Source organism: Triticum aestivum, chromosome 1B, assembly GCF_018294505.1.
Source record: "Triticum aestivum cultivar Chinese Spring chromosome 1B, IWGSC CS RefSeq v2.1, whole genome shotgun sequence".
NCBI lineage: Eukaryota > Viridiplantae > Streptophyta > Magnoliopsida > Poales > Poaceae > Triticum > Triticum aestivum.
Genome location: NC_057795.1, coordinates 92,932,878 through 92,947,749, shown reverse-complemented (window position 1 = coordinate 92,947,749; position 14,872 = coordinate 92,932,878).

The following is a 14,872-nucleotide window of genomic DNA, read 5'->3' as shown; positions in this document are numbered from 1 at the left end:
TGACTGGCTTCGCAGTATTACTCACAAGCTACGCTCGGCACTCGTAGCTGAGGCTGACAAGGTCACATTTGCTGCATATCATCTTGAAGGCCCCGCCAGTCTCTGGTGGGAGAACTATGGAGCCATGCGCCCAGTGGGCCAGGTCACAACTTGGGCTGAATTCAGTGAGGCTTTCCGTGAACATCACATTCCGGAGGGTCTTATGGACCGTAAACGTGAGGAGTTCTGCAGTTTCACTCAAGGCCGACTCTCTGTGGATGCATACAGCATGGAGTTCGGTAACCTAGCACGGTATGCAACTGAGGAAGTTTCCACTGATGCCAAGAAGCAAGCAAGGTTCCGCAAGGGACTTAGCCCTGAGCTTCGCCGTGACCTCCGTCTTCATGAGTGCACATCTTTTCAGAAGCTTGTAAACAAAGCCATCAGTGCTGAGTCTGGTCAGACTGATTACGAAGCAACACGCAAGCATGGCCATGACATGGGTTCCTCATCCGGTGCTGGTCCTCAGAAGCGTCGGGTGTGGGTGCCTAACACTGCCCTGCCACCCAGGTTCACATCGAGGCCGTCCTATCAGGCGCCTCACCCCACTCAACAGTTTGCACCAGCTAAGCCCTATGGTGGTCCAACCAACAATGCTCCTCCACGCACCAGCTCCATGACATGCTTCAAGTGTGGGGAATCGGGCCACTACCTGCGCGAGTGTCCCCAGACCAACCCCAACCAATCTGGAAAAGCTGTTGGCCGTGTCAAGCCGACAGGGAAAGCGTTCTACGCCAAGCCGTCCACCACTGCACGTGGCCATGTCAACTGTATCTCTGCTGAAGAAGCTCAAGAGGATCCCAACGTCGTTCTCGGTACGCTCGTTGTTAATTGCCACCCGGCATCTGTTCTTTTCGATACTGGAGCATCTCATTCATTCATATCCGAAAATTATGCTCGTTTGCATAACACCGCATTCTGTGACATGCCTTCCACTATGGAAATTTCTACTCCTGGTTCTAGATGGCAAACCTCTAGAGTAAGCCATGGAAATGAAATTCAAGTCGACAGACTTGTTTTTCTCGCATCTTTGATAGCTCTCAAATCTTCGGATATTAATATCATCTTGGGTATGGACTGGATGTCAGCCCATCATGCCAAGATTGATTGCTTCTCTAGGACTGTTCAACTCACCCATCCTTCGGGAAAGATAGTCAATGTCTTGACCCGAGTAGCCAAGCGACAGCTATTTTCTCTTAACGCCAGTCCTTTGCCAGACCTCGAAGACGTTCCGGTAGTCCGTGACTTTCCGGATGTCTTTCCAGAAGAATTGCCAGGTGTTCCACCTGACAGAGATGTCGAGTTCGTAATAGAGCTTATTCCAGGAACTGTCCCAATTTCTAGAAGACCCTATAAAATGGCACCACTAGAACTAGCCGAGCTTAAGAAACAACTCGATGAGTCCTTGAAAAAGGGTTTCATCCGTCCTAGTTCGTCTCCATGGGCTTGTCCCGTCCTCTTCGTCAAGAAGAAGGATGGTACGGATCGGATGGTTGTAGATTATCGACCAGTTAACCTGGTCACGATCAAGAACAAGTATCCGCTCCCCAGGATCAACGACCTGTATGATCAGCTCGCTGGATCCTCAGTCTTCTCCAAAATGGATTTGAGGTTGGGCTACCATCAAATCAAAATCAGGAACGGGGACATTCCTAAAACGGCCTTTGTTACTCGTTATGGCCAATACGAGTACACCGTCATGTCCTTCGGTTTAACCAACGCTCCAGCCACTTTCTCTCGCTTAATGAACTCTATCTTCATGGAGTATTTGGATAAATTCGTTGTGGTTTACCTCGATGATATACTCATCTACTCCAAGAACGAAGAAGAACATGCCGAGCATCTAAGGCTAGTGTTGATGAAACTTCGAGAGCATCGCCTTTATGCCAAATTTTCTAAATGCGAATTTTGGTTGCCAGAAGTGACCTATCTAGGACATGTAATTTCTGGTAAGGGTATTGCTGTCAATCCCGAGCGAGTTCAAGCCGTCCTTAATTGGACTCCACCTGAATCGGTCAAGCAAGTTCGGAGTTTCCTTGGCTTAGCGAGCTATTGTCGCCGCTTTGTCGAGAACTTCTCCAAAGTTGCCAAACCTCTAACTGAACTCCTCTAGAAAGATAAAAAGTTCGAGTGGACTCCACAATGTGAGCACAACTTTCAGGAACTGAAAAGACGCCTGACATCTGCTCCCGTACTGGTACCACCAGATTTCTCTAAGGACTTTGTTATCTATTGCGACGCCTCGTGACAAGGACTAGGTTGCATTCTTATGCAAGATCATCACGTAATTGCTTATGCTTCACGGCAATTGCACCCACATGAGGAGAACCATCCTACTCATGATCTAGAGCTTGCAGCTGTAGTCCATGCACTCAAAACCTGGCGACATTACCTCCTCGGTAATCGTTGCGAAATCTTCACTGATCACCAAAGTCTGAAGTACATATTCACCCAACCGGATTTGAATCTCAGGCAAAGACGTTGGGTTGAGTTGATCACAGATTTCGACTTAGGGATAACTTACACCCCAGGAAAAGCCAATGTCATGGCTGATGCACTAAGTCGTAAATCTTATTGTAACAATCTGATGTTACAATAAAGTCAACCGCTCCTCCATGAGGAATTTCGGAATCTTAACCTTCACATCATTCCTCAAGGATTTCTTTCCACCTTGGCGGCGAAACCTACTCTTACCGATCAAATTATCGCTGCCCAAAAGCGAGATAAAGGAATATCTAGAATCAAGGAGAACATTGCTAGCGGAGGTGCTAGATGTTTCTCCAGAAATGATCATGGTGTTGTGTACTTTGAGAACCGTTTAGTGGTTCCCAAGAACCAGCATCTACGGCAGTTGATCCTTAAGGAGGCTCATGAATCTCCTCTCACCATTCATCCTGGTAGTACCAAGATGTATCAGGACCTACGCCAGAGGTTCTGGTGGACTAGGATGAAGAGAGACAATGCTCAGTTTGTTGCTAGCTACGACGTCTGTCGTCGTGTAAAAGCAGAGCATCAATGGCCTGCTGGCACCCTTCAACCTTTAGCTATTCCTGAATGGAAATGGGATAAAATTCGTATGGATTTCATCACCGGTTTTCCCAGGACCAAGAGAGGAAATAACGCTATCTTCGTCGTTGTCGATCGTCTTTCCAAAGTAGCCCATTTCTTGCCTGTTCGCGAGAGTATAACCGCTAGTCAACTAGCAGACTTGTACATCTCCCGAATAGTATCCCTCCATGGTGTTCCACTGGAAATTAACTCAGATCGAGGAAGTCTCTTCACCTCTCGATTTTGGGAAAGTTTCCAAAATGCTATGGGAACTCGCCTTTCCTTTAGCACTGCTTTTCACCCTCAATCAAGTGGTCAAGGAGAACGTGTCAACCAGATTCTAGAAGACATGCTTCGAGCTTCTGTTATCTCATTCGGAATGGATTGGGAGAAATACCTTCCATTTGCCGAATTTGCTTATAACAACAGCTATCAATCTAGCTTGGGTAAAGCCCCTTTTGAAGTTCTCTATGGACGAAGGTGTCGAACGCCTCTTAACTGGTCAGAAACCGGGGAAAGAGCAAGTTTGCATTGTTCGCGAAAAGTTGAAAACAGCCCAATCTCATCAAATGAGTCAATACGACCGAAAACATAAGGCTATGACTTTTGAGGTTGACGAGAAGGCTTACCTTCGGGTTACTCCTCTGAAGGGAACCCATCGTTTCGGTATCAAAGGCAAATTGGCTCCTCGCTACATTGGACCCTTTCATATTCTCGCTAAACGAGGAGAAGTTGCCTACCAATTGGAACTACCTCCGCATCTCTCCAGAGTCCACGACGTCTTCCACGTTTCTCAACTCAGGTGTTGCTTCTCGGATCCTATCCGTGAAGTGGACCACGAAACGCTTGATCTTCAAGATAACCTCACGTATCGAGAGTACCCCGTTCGTATCCTCGATCAAGCCAAGTGTACCACTCGACGTCATAATATCAAGTTTCTCAAGGTTCAATGGTCGCACCATTCTGAGAAGGAAGCAACTTGGGAAAGGGAGGATCGTCTTCGACTTGAGTACCCCGCCTTCTTTCCGGAGGAACCTAAATCTCGGGACGAGACTCTTTTGAGTGGGGGTGAGTTGTCACACCATAGCTAGTTCATGCATTAGAGTGTTGCATCATGTCTATTTTTCTCAACAGAAACTTGAAATGGGGATGACAGAACCCCCAGCCCCCTCTGAAACCAACTAGGGTTTACTAGAAATATTTTCAATGAACCTGAAATGCCCTTCTAAAATGTCCATCATTTTTGTCTTGGTTCAGAACCTCTGCCAAAGTGGTGCACAATTTTCTAGGTCATCCTAAGGTCTTTGAATTAAATCATAAGTATTTGAGTTTGGGCATTTAAATTATATAAATTATTTTAAGTGCTCAAATAATCCCAAACTAAAATGTTCCATGCTGGATATATTCCAGTTGGTGGCCATGAGCAGTTTGGTGATTTTTGGAGTTGTTTAGGTATTTTTAGTAAGTCCACAAAGTTACAGAATAAATAAAAAAAGATAAATAAAAAGAGAGAGAGGGAACTAACCTGGGAGCCCACCAGCCAGCCCACCTAGCCGGCCCAGCCCAGCAGCCGCTCCAGCGAGCTGCTTGCCTTCGCCAGGCAGGCAGGCAGGTGCTCGATGGCGGCACCAGCGTGCGCCACGCAGCTGCCCGCCGCCCTGCTTCCTCCCCTCGCCTCTCTGCTGGCCTGGATGAGCTCCACGTCATGCCTCAAACCCCGTGGACACATCCATTCTCCCCCTGCCTCTCTCCCTCGCTCTCCCATGCCATGGCCGACGCCACCGCAGCCGCACCGTCGCCGTAGTAGCGCTCTCCGTCGTCCTTGCGCCGTGTCGTCATGTCCAGGAGCTCTGCCGCCCTCCTCTTCTTCGAGCTAGCCGAGCCCCGAGCACTCACTTGCCCTGAGGCCTCTGCACCGACCTCGACCGACTCCGCCATCGCCGGAGATCCCCTTCGCCGTCGCCGCCGCACCAGCTCGTCCCCGACCGCGCCGTCTGCTTCCTCGAGATCGCCGTGAGCCCAGCTACCTCTCCCCCATTTCCTTTTTCGCTCTCGAGCCCCGTAGCGACTGCACGAAGCTCACCCGCACGCACCACCGCGGAGCTCGTCGCCGACGTGACTCCGGCCACCCACTAGCCACACCACCATGTCGAACCCACACGCCGCACTCGCAGGAACCCGTAGCACCTCACCACGAGCCTCGCCGTGCCCCGTAGCTTCGGGTTCATCATCACCCAAACTCCGGCGACCGCCAAAGTCGTCGCCGGCGCCGTTTCCGGCCACCCCGAGCTCAACCAACGCCACCAAGAGCTGCGGCTTGCTCCCAGCTACACGTAGATGCCCTCCGCGACTCTTTTGGTCGCCGGAATGCACAAAACCACTCTCGCCGCCGCGTTCGGCCTCGCCGGCGGCTAAACGCTGGTGAGTTGACCCCGCTGACCCCTCGTTTGACCATGGGTGGGCCCAGTTTGACCCCCCTGGGTCAATGACAGGTGGGGCCCAGCCCTGTTAACTAATCAGGATTAGTTTTAATTAATATTTAGTTAAACTAATTACACTGACACACGGGACCCACTAGTCAGGGTTGACCTGGACTGTTCCGTTGACCGCTGACGTCATCCTGACGTAATGCTGACACAGTAATTTATTTACTGGAATTATTATTACACAGGAAATTCCAGTAAATACCACAAACTTTAAAAAATCATAGAAATTAATCTGTAACTCCAAATGCAAAGTTTTATATATGAAAAATGATCAGAAAAATCCAATCTATCCATCTGTACTGGTTTCATGCATGTTTAAAGCAAGCTAACCTGATGTTTAGTGCAGAACAAGATAAAGCACTTAAAAGGGCCATTTATGAGTTTGAAACTTGAATCTTTGATTCAAAATGGTTCAAACCCATCTGGTCTTAGTTGCATTAGCCCAATACACTCATTTTGCCATGTCTCATGCATGCATCATATTGTTGCATATTGTTTGGTGATGTTTGTGTATCGGTGCTCTTTGCGGCAGGTTCTGCCTCCGAGGAGTACCACGATTACCCTAACGAAGAACAATATCAGTGCATCGACCCATCAGGCAAGCAACCAACCATTTGATCATATCGATACAATCCCATGTTCTCGCTTCTGCTCTCTTTTACTGCATTAAGACAACGCGTTTCAAACTGCTGTGTGCTACGATAGTTGAACCCATTTCCTCTGCATGACCTGTCATTGCCACAGTAACTAGATGAAACCCACTAGCATGTGTAGGAGTTGATTGAGCCATATGTATGTGTTGTTCCTACCCTGCTATGCCTGCTATGCTTAGAGTCGTGTCAGGTCTGGTTCATCTGGGTGATGGGCTAGAGTGAAATGATCATGCCGGTAATGAGAGTGATGTGGTGAACACGATTTGGTAAAGGTATCGATGAAAGGCCATGTAGGAGTACATGGTGGGTTGTTTCATTGAAGCCGACCTTAAGCACTGAGATCTGTATGTGTGATTTAAGGATTCAGCTACTACCATGCATTGGGCCCTGAAATATGACCCCGCTCGACTTCTTATTCACCCTAGTCCTCTGTCCAGGAGTTGCAAGTAGTTTCTGGTGTTTGTAGTTTACTGGAGGCCGTGGGCAGCGCTGACCCGCGGGGTGGGCTGTGATGCGGTAGGTACGTGGCCGGGTATACCGGGCACCCGTTAGGTGTCTCGGAACCCTATACACATCGTTCGGGGCCGTATGTGGAAACCCCGGCCGGACTCCCTGCGGATGGAACCTGAATAGGCGATAAACCTGGACTAGAGACTTAGGTGTTTAGGTAGGTCGTGGTCTACACCCACGTCGGCTTTCGCTTGAAGTCTGCCGAGCACATGTCGTGTGCAGAAGGTAAGTGGTGGAAACATGTATGAAGAAGTACACCCCTGCAGGGTTAACATGGTCTATTCGAATTGTCGCGTCCGCGGTAAAGGACTACTTGGTTGCCTATACAGTTCATAGACAAGTAAATGGATACTACTAAAATCCTCAAGATAAGCGTGAGTGCCGAGGATGGCTCTTTCGTAGGATGACGGAGGTGGATCCTCGGTGGTGTATTGACTTGGTGTGTAGTGGACTCGTGTGCGCAAAACCATTTCAAGTTGGTGTCTCGTAGGATAGCTTAGCCAAGAGTCAAAGCTGGCTTGCTGCAATAACCCCAACAACCCTTCTTGATAATGTGCATGTGTGTAGGATCTGATGTAAATCTTGCTGAGTACCTTTGTACTCATGTTGCTTTAATTTACATTTTACAGAAGATGGTACAACCCCTTCTGATGGGTTCTTCGTAGACGTTGACATCGATGAGTAGACTGAGGCCCAGGTGGTGATCCTGAGCTTGTGAAGGACCACGTAGTATAGTCAGGCTTTCCCAAGCCTCTTTTATTTTACTAGTTATCTGTACTCAGACAAGTTACTTCCGTTGTTGGCTTATATGTCTGTATGACTTGAGTGCTGGGTTGTGTGACCCGTACTTGTGTGTATGATATGTATGGCTCCCTGACCCTTTAAATAAAGTACTTGTGTTGTAGAGTCATGTTGTGATGCCTTGTTGTATTTGCACATATCGGCATATTGTGTGTATGATTGAAATGCTTGGTATGTGTGGGATCTGACTATCTAGTTGTTTATTCTTAGTAGCCTCTCTTACCGAGAACTGTCTCCTAGTGTCTCCACTGAGCCTTGGTAGCTTTCTACTGCTCCGGAACACTTAGGCTGGCCGGCATGTGTCCTTCTTCGTTCCTGTGTCTGTCCCTTTGGGGAAATGTCACGCGATGGATACGGGAGTCCTGTTAGCCCGCTACAGCCCGGTTTACCGGAGTCCTGCTAGCCCAGTGCTACAGCCCGGATTCACTTGATGATGACCGACACGTTCGATGTTGGGTCATGGATGCCTGTCCCTGTAAGTCTGTGCCACTTTGGGTTTACGACTAGCCATGTCAGCCCGGGCTCCTTACCATATGGATGCTAGCGAAACTATCATATACGTGTGCCAAAAGGTGCAAACGGTCCCGGGCAAAGGTAAGACGACACCGTGGGAATACCGTGCGTGAGGCCGCAAAGTGATATGAGGTGTTACATGCTAGATCGATGTGGCATCGAGTCGGGGTCCTGACATGAAACCATCCACATCTTTACGATGTGGTTCATCTAACCTACCCTCAAAGGGTATTCTACAAACCGTGCAAAAATTACGTAATGACATTTCCCTAACCTTGTCATATAAATGAAAAGATACTGAAGGAGGTGATTTCTTAGGATGATAATAAAAGTTTTGCATGAAAGTATTGGTAAGCAAGAGATACTGTTCAATCCGGTCGTGGAGGAAGTCGATAAGGCCCGCATTTTCAGCCAAAGAATAAAAGTCTTCATAAATCCGAGCAGCTCTCAAGAAATTATCACATGGCCACTCACAAGGCCTTACTTCCACTATGCGAGGAAGATTATACTTTGCCTTCTCTTTCTCCTTGGCTTGCTTATCCTGGGAGCCTTGGCTGGAAGAGCCCCTCAAAAGCCACCTCTTCACTTTCTGAAAATTCTAAAAAATTTAGTAACTTCAAAATAAAAGTAAATAAAACTGAACAAGATTGATAGCAACTACTCCTACAAGTACCTAGGGCCTATATCATGCATTAGAATTACTTGGGACCTCATAAATTTAACATGCAAGCTCAAGAACAGGGTCACCAAGGCAGCAAGGATTTGCAATGAATAAAGCACTAGAACAATGGATCAATGGAGAACTCACATAGCAAGCAACAATCTCCCCAAGCAGTTTTGTGAATGGAGCTTTGAGCAAAGAGATTGAAAATCACAACAAAATGACCTAGAACTCGTGCTTGAGCTGGATGGGGATTTTTTTGGTAGGAAGATGGAGTGTGTGGATGCAGGAATAAGTGGAGGGGCTCCACCATGGGCCCACGAGACAGGGGGCGCACCCAATAGGGGGGGCCCTCCACCCTCGTGGTCAGTTGGTAGACCCCCTGTAGTGTTTTCAGTGCCTAAAATCCTTAAATAATTCATAAAGAATCATACTAAATTTGCAGGGCATTTGGGGCACTTTTATTTTTAGGATATTTTTTATTGCATGGATAATTCATAAAACAGACAGAATATTCTATTTCTACTTTATTTATTCTAAGAAACAGAAAATAAAGAGAGGGTACAACAGGTTGTGCCTTCTAGTTTCATCCATCTCATGATCATCAAAAGGAATCCACTAACAAGGTTGATCAAGTCTTGATAACAAACTCATTCCGAATCACATAAAACCGGAGAAATTTCGTAGTGACACTAGGTTACCTCAACGGGGATATGAACATCCCCAATAATAAGAATATCATACTTTTTCTTTACAGTAGGAAGAGGAAATTCAAAACCTCCAATAATTATTGATGGAATTTTCCCAATAGAATTTGTGCTATGAACTTGAGGTTGTTTCCTCAGAAAATGTACCGTGTGCTCATTTCCATTAACATGAAAGGTGACATTGCCTTTGTAGCAATCAATAACAGCACTTGCAGTGTTTAAAAAGGGTCTACCAAGGATGATCGACATACCGTCATCCTTAGTGATATCAAGAATGACAAAGTTTGTTAAGATAGTAACATTCACAACAACAATAGGCACGTCCTCACAAATGTTGACAGGTATGGCAGTTGATTTGTCAACCATTTGCAAAGATATCTCAGTAGGTGTCAACTTACTTAATTCAAGTGTACGGTACAAGGAAAGAGGCATAACACTAACACTGGCTCCTAAATCACATAAGGCAGTTTTAACATAATTTCTTTTTATGGAGCAAGGTATAGTGGGTACTCCGGGATCACCGAGTTTCTTAGGTATTCCACCCTCAAAGGTATAGTTGGCAAGCATGGTGGAAATCTCAGCTTCAGGTATTTTCCTCCTATTAGTGACGATATCTTTCATATATTTAGCATAAGGGTTTGTTTTAAGCATATCAGTTAAGCGCATGCGTAAGAAAATATGTGTAATCATTCCAGCAAAGCACTCAAAGTCCTCATCATCCTTTGTCTTGGATGGTTTAGGAGGAAAAGGCATGGGTTTCTGAACCCATGGTTCTCTTTCGCTACCATGCTTCCTAGCAACAAAATCTCTCTTATCATAATGTTGATTTCTTGATTGTGGGTTATCAAGATCAACAACAGGTTCAATTTCTATATCATTGTTATTACTAGGTTGAGCATCTACATGAACATTATTTATTAATTATCATTAGGGTTCATGTTCATCTCCGGATTGTGTTTCAGCATCATATATAGAAGTATCATTAGGATTTTCAGGTGTTTCTACATTAGGTTCACTAGAAGCATGCAAAGTCCTATCATTTTTATTTTTCTTCTTCTTAGAAGAACTAGGAGAATCTAGATTATTATTTTGAGAATCTTGTTCAGTTCTCTTAGGGTGGCCTTCAGGATACAAAGGTTCCTGAGTCATTTTACCAGTTCTAGTAGCCACTCTAACAGCAAAATCATGTTTATTATTTATTTCATCTAGCAATTCATTCTGAGCCTTAAGTACTTGTTCAGCTTGAGTGGTAACCATAGAAGCATGTTTACTAGTGAGTTTAAGTTCACCCTTAACTCTAGACATATAATCACTCAAGCGTCCAATCATATAAGCATTATTTTTCAACTGTTACTACCATAATCATTGAAACTTGCTTGTCTATCCATAAAGTCATCAAATTCATCTAAGCATGGGCTATGAAACTTAGTAGAAGGAATTTCATCTTTATCATATCTGTAGAGAGAATTTACCTTCACTACCTGTGTCGGTTTATCAAGACGATGTGTTTCTTCAATAGGAGGTATATTAAGACCATGTATTTATTCAATAGGAGGTAAGTTCTTAACGTCTTCAGCTTTAATACATTTTTCTTTCATTGATTACTTTGCCTCTTGCATATCTTCAGGACTGAGAAATGAACACCTCGCTTCTTCAGAGTAGGTTTAGGAATAGGCTCAGGAGTTGGCTCAATTGGTTCAGGAATTGCTTCAGGAATTGGCTCAGGAAGAGTCCAATTATTTTCATTTGTCAACATATTGTTCAATAAGAATTCAGCTTGGTCGTTTGTTCTTTCCCTGAAAACACAACTAGCACAACTATCCAATTAGTCCTTGGAAGCATCGGTTAGTCCTTTATAAAAGATAACAAGTATTTCATTTTTCTTAAGAGGGTGATCAGGCAAAGCATTAAGTAATCGGAGAAGCCTCCACCAAGCTTATAGGAGACTCTCTTCTTCGATTTGCACAAAATTATATATTTCCCGCAAGGCAGCTTGTTTCTTATGAGCAGGGAAATATTTAGCAGAGAAGTAATAGATCATATCCTGGGGACTACGTACACAACTAGGATCAAGAGAATTAAACCAAGTTTTAGCATCACCCTTTAATGAGAACGAAAATATCTTAAGTATATAATAATAGCGAGACTTCTCATCATTAGTAAACAGGGTGGCTATATCATTCAACTTGGTGAGATGTGCCACAACAGTTTCAGATTCATTGCCATAAAAAGGATCAGATTCAACTAAAGTAATTATTTCAGGATCAACAGAGAATTCATAATCCTTATCAGTAACACAGATAGGTGAAGTAGCAAAAGCAGGGTCAGGTATCATTCTAGCATTAAGGGATTGTTTCTCATATTTAGCTAATAACTTCTTAAGATCATATCTATCATTGCAAGCAGGAATAGCTCTAGCGACTTCTTCATTCATAACATAACCCTCAGGAACAACAGGAAATTCATAATTAGGGGGAGAACCTTCATCATCACTTTCATCAATAATTTCATTTTCAATTATTTCATTCTCCCTAGCCCTAGTAAGTTGTTCACCAAGAAATTCACCTAATGGCACAGTAGTATCAAGCATAGAAGTAGTTTCATCATAAGTATCATGCATAGCAGAAGTGGCATCATCATTAACATGCGACATATCAGAATTCTTAGCAGCAGCAGGTTTAGGTGTTGCAAGCTTACTCATAACAGAAGGAGAATCTAGTGCAGAGCTAGATGGAAGTTACTTACCTCCCCTCATAGTTGAGGGATAGATTTTAGTTCTTTGATCTTTCAAGTTCTTCATAGTGATCAGCAGATATAAATCCCAAGTGACTAAAAGAATATAGCTATGCTCCCCGGCAACGGCGCCAGAAATTAGTCTTGATAACCCACAAGTGTAGGGGATCGCAACAGCTTTCAAGGGTAGAGTATTCATCCCAAATTTATTGATTCGACACAAGGGGAGCCAAAGAATATTCTTAAGTATTAGCAGTTGAGTTGTCAATTCAACCACACCTGGATAACTTAGTATCTGCAGCAAGGTATTTAGTAGCAAAGTAATATGATAGTAATGGTAACAGTGGTAAAGGTAAAGATAACAGTATTGTGGTGATTGTAGCAGTAGCAATGGAAAAGTAAATAAGTGAAGCACAATATCTGAAAAGCTCGTATGAAATGGATCAGTGATGGATAATTATGTCGGATGCGATTCCTCATGTAATAGATATAACATATGGTGACACAGAACTAGCTCCAATTTATCAATGTAATGTAGGCATGTATTCCGAATATAGTCATACGTGCTTATGGAAAAGAACTTGCATGACATCTTTTGTCCTACCCTCCCGTGGCACCGGGGTCCTAGTGAAAACTAAGGGATATTAAGGCCTCCTTTTCATACAGTACCGGACCAAAGCATTAACACATAGTGAATACATGGACTCCTCAAACTACGGTCATCACCGAGAAGTATCCCGATTATTGTCACCTTGGGGTTGTCGGATCATAACACATAATAGGTGACTGTAGACTTGCAAGATAGGATCAAGAACTCACATATATTCATGAAAACATAATAGGTTCAGATCTGAAATCATGGCACTCGGGCCCTAGTGACAAGCATTAAGCACAGCAAAGTCATAGCAACATCAATCTCAGAACATAGTGGATACTAGGGATCAAACCCTCACAAGACTAACTTGATTACATGTTAAATCTCATCCAACCCATCACCGTCCAGCAAGCCTACGATGGAATTACTCACACATGGCAGTGAGCATCATGAAATTGGTGATGGAGGATGGTTGATGATGACGATGGCGATAAATCCTCCTCTCCGGTGCCCCGAACGGACTCAAGATCAGCCTTCCCGAGAGGTTTTAGGGCTTGGCAGCGGCTCCGTATCGTAAAACGCGATGAAACTTCTTATCTGATTTTTTTTCTCCGCGAAACGGAATATATGGAGTTGGAGTTGAGGTCGGTGGAGCATTAGTGGGCCCACGAGACAGGGGGCGCGCCCTATAGGGGGGGCGCCCCCCACCCTCGTGGACAGGGTGTGAGCCCCCTGGCCTTCATCTTTTGTCAGTATTTTTATATTTTCTGAAACTTATCTTTGAGGATTTTCAGGTCATTCCGAGAACTTTTGTTTCTGCACAAAAAAAACACCATGGCAGTTCTGCTGAAAACAGCGTCAGTCCGGGTTAGTTTCATTCAAATCATGCAAGTTAGAGTGCAAAACAAGGGCAAAAGTGTTTGGAAAAATAGATACGTTGGAGACGTATCAAGGTGCGACGATGTGCTCAGTGAAGTAGCCCCGGAGAGCTGGGAGACGGCGTCAGTGAAGCGCACCTGATGTGGTGGAAGTCGGTGTCTGTGAGGCACGTCGGTTGCGGCGGCCGGCGTTGTCGGTGGACCACCCAGTGCGGTGGACGAGGGCATAGATGAGGTAGCTCCGGTGCGGTGGTGAAGCGCGACCGTCGTCTTCGTTGTCGTCGTCCGGCATAGAGGTGGGGAAAGAGACGAGACGAGGGGCGATTCTAACTTTGCTTGGGTTGGCGGTGAATTATGGATTTGAGCAATCTCGGCGCGGAAGGGGACGGTGGAGAAGGGAGATTTTGCAGGGCTGGAATTTGGGCCGCCAGATATTTCAATCTGAAACATGGAAGCGCAAACTTATTTTGTCGTCGTCCTTTTTTGGGGGGGCGGGGGTGGGGGGAGTGGGAGAGGGAGGGAGGGGGTGGGTGGCTGGGTGCGACGTGTCTGTTCGACACACGCGACCGCCCCGACACGACCCCGGTCTGCCTGGTGCGCCTACATTTGAGAATGCAAACGAATCTTTTTTTATTTGCGAACGAATCTGTATGTATTACCATGCCCGTGTTTTCCTTGCAATAATTAGTCACTCGAAACGAGATACTCCCTCCGTTCAATTTTGTAAGTCGTTTCAGACAACTTAAAATTAACTATTTTGCACATTGTCTGAAATGTCTTCAAGGTCTTATAAAAGTGAAAAGAGGGAGTACTATAAATTAATTAATGAGGATTTATTTGAAAATAAAAATCGAAACAGTATCCATGGTATCCACTCTCACGTGGATTAGAGTGTGTGTGTCACATAATTAGTTATTTGAATTAGAGTGTGTATCAAGTTGCGATCTCCAATTCTAACGTGGATTTCACATTTCACTGTATCCACACTACTTTTTTAATACAAATTCATATGTATATGATGAACACCGTGGTAGTGAGAAAACTTTTGGATGGATTCAAACATATGACCTACAAAATAGCACAACAAATTGAGTCAATGTCAACTTTTCGAAACTTACTATGGCACGAATTCGAAATAATTACCCGTATGCATGGTCCTCAGTCCAAATCTTACAATGTACACCGAATTGAAAGATCGATATTAAGACTTGTACTATGTACATTCCAATGTTGTTTTTACCCCCCCAC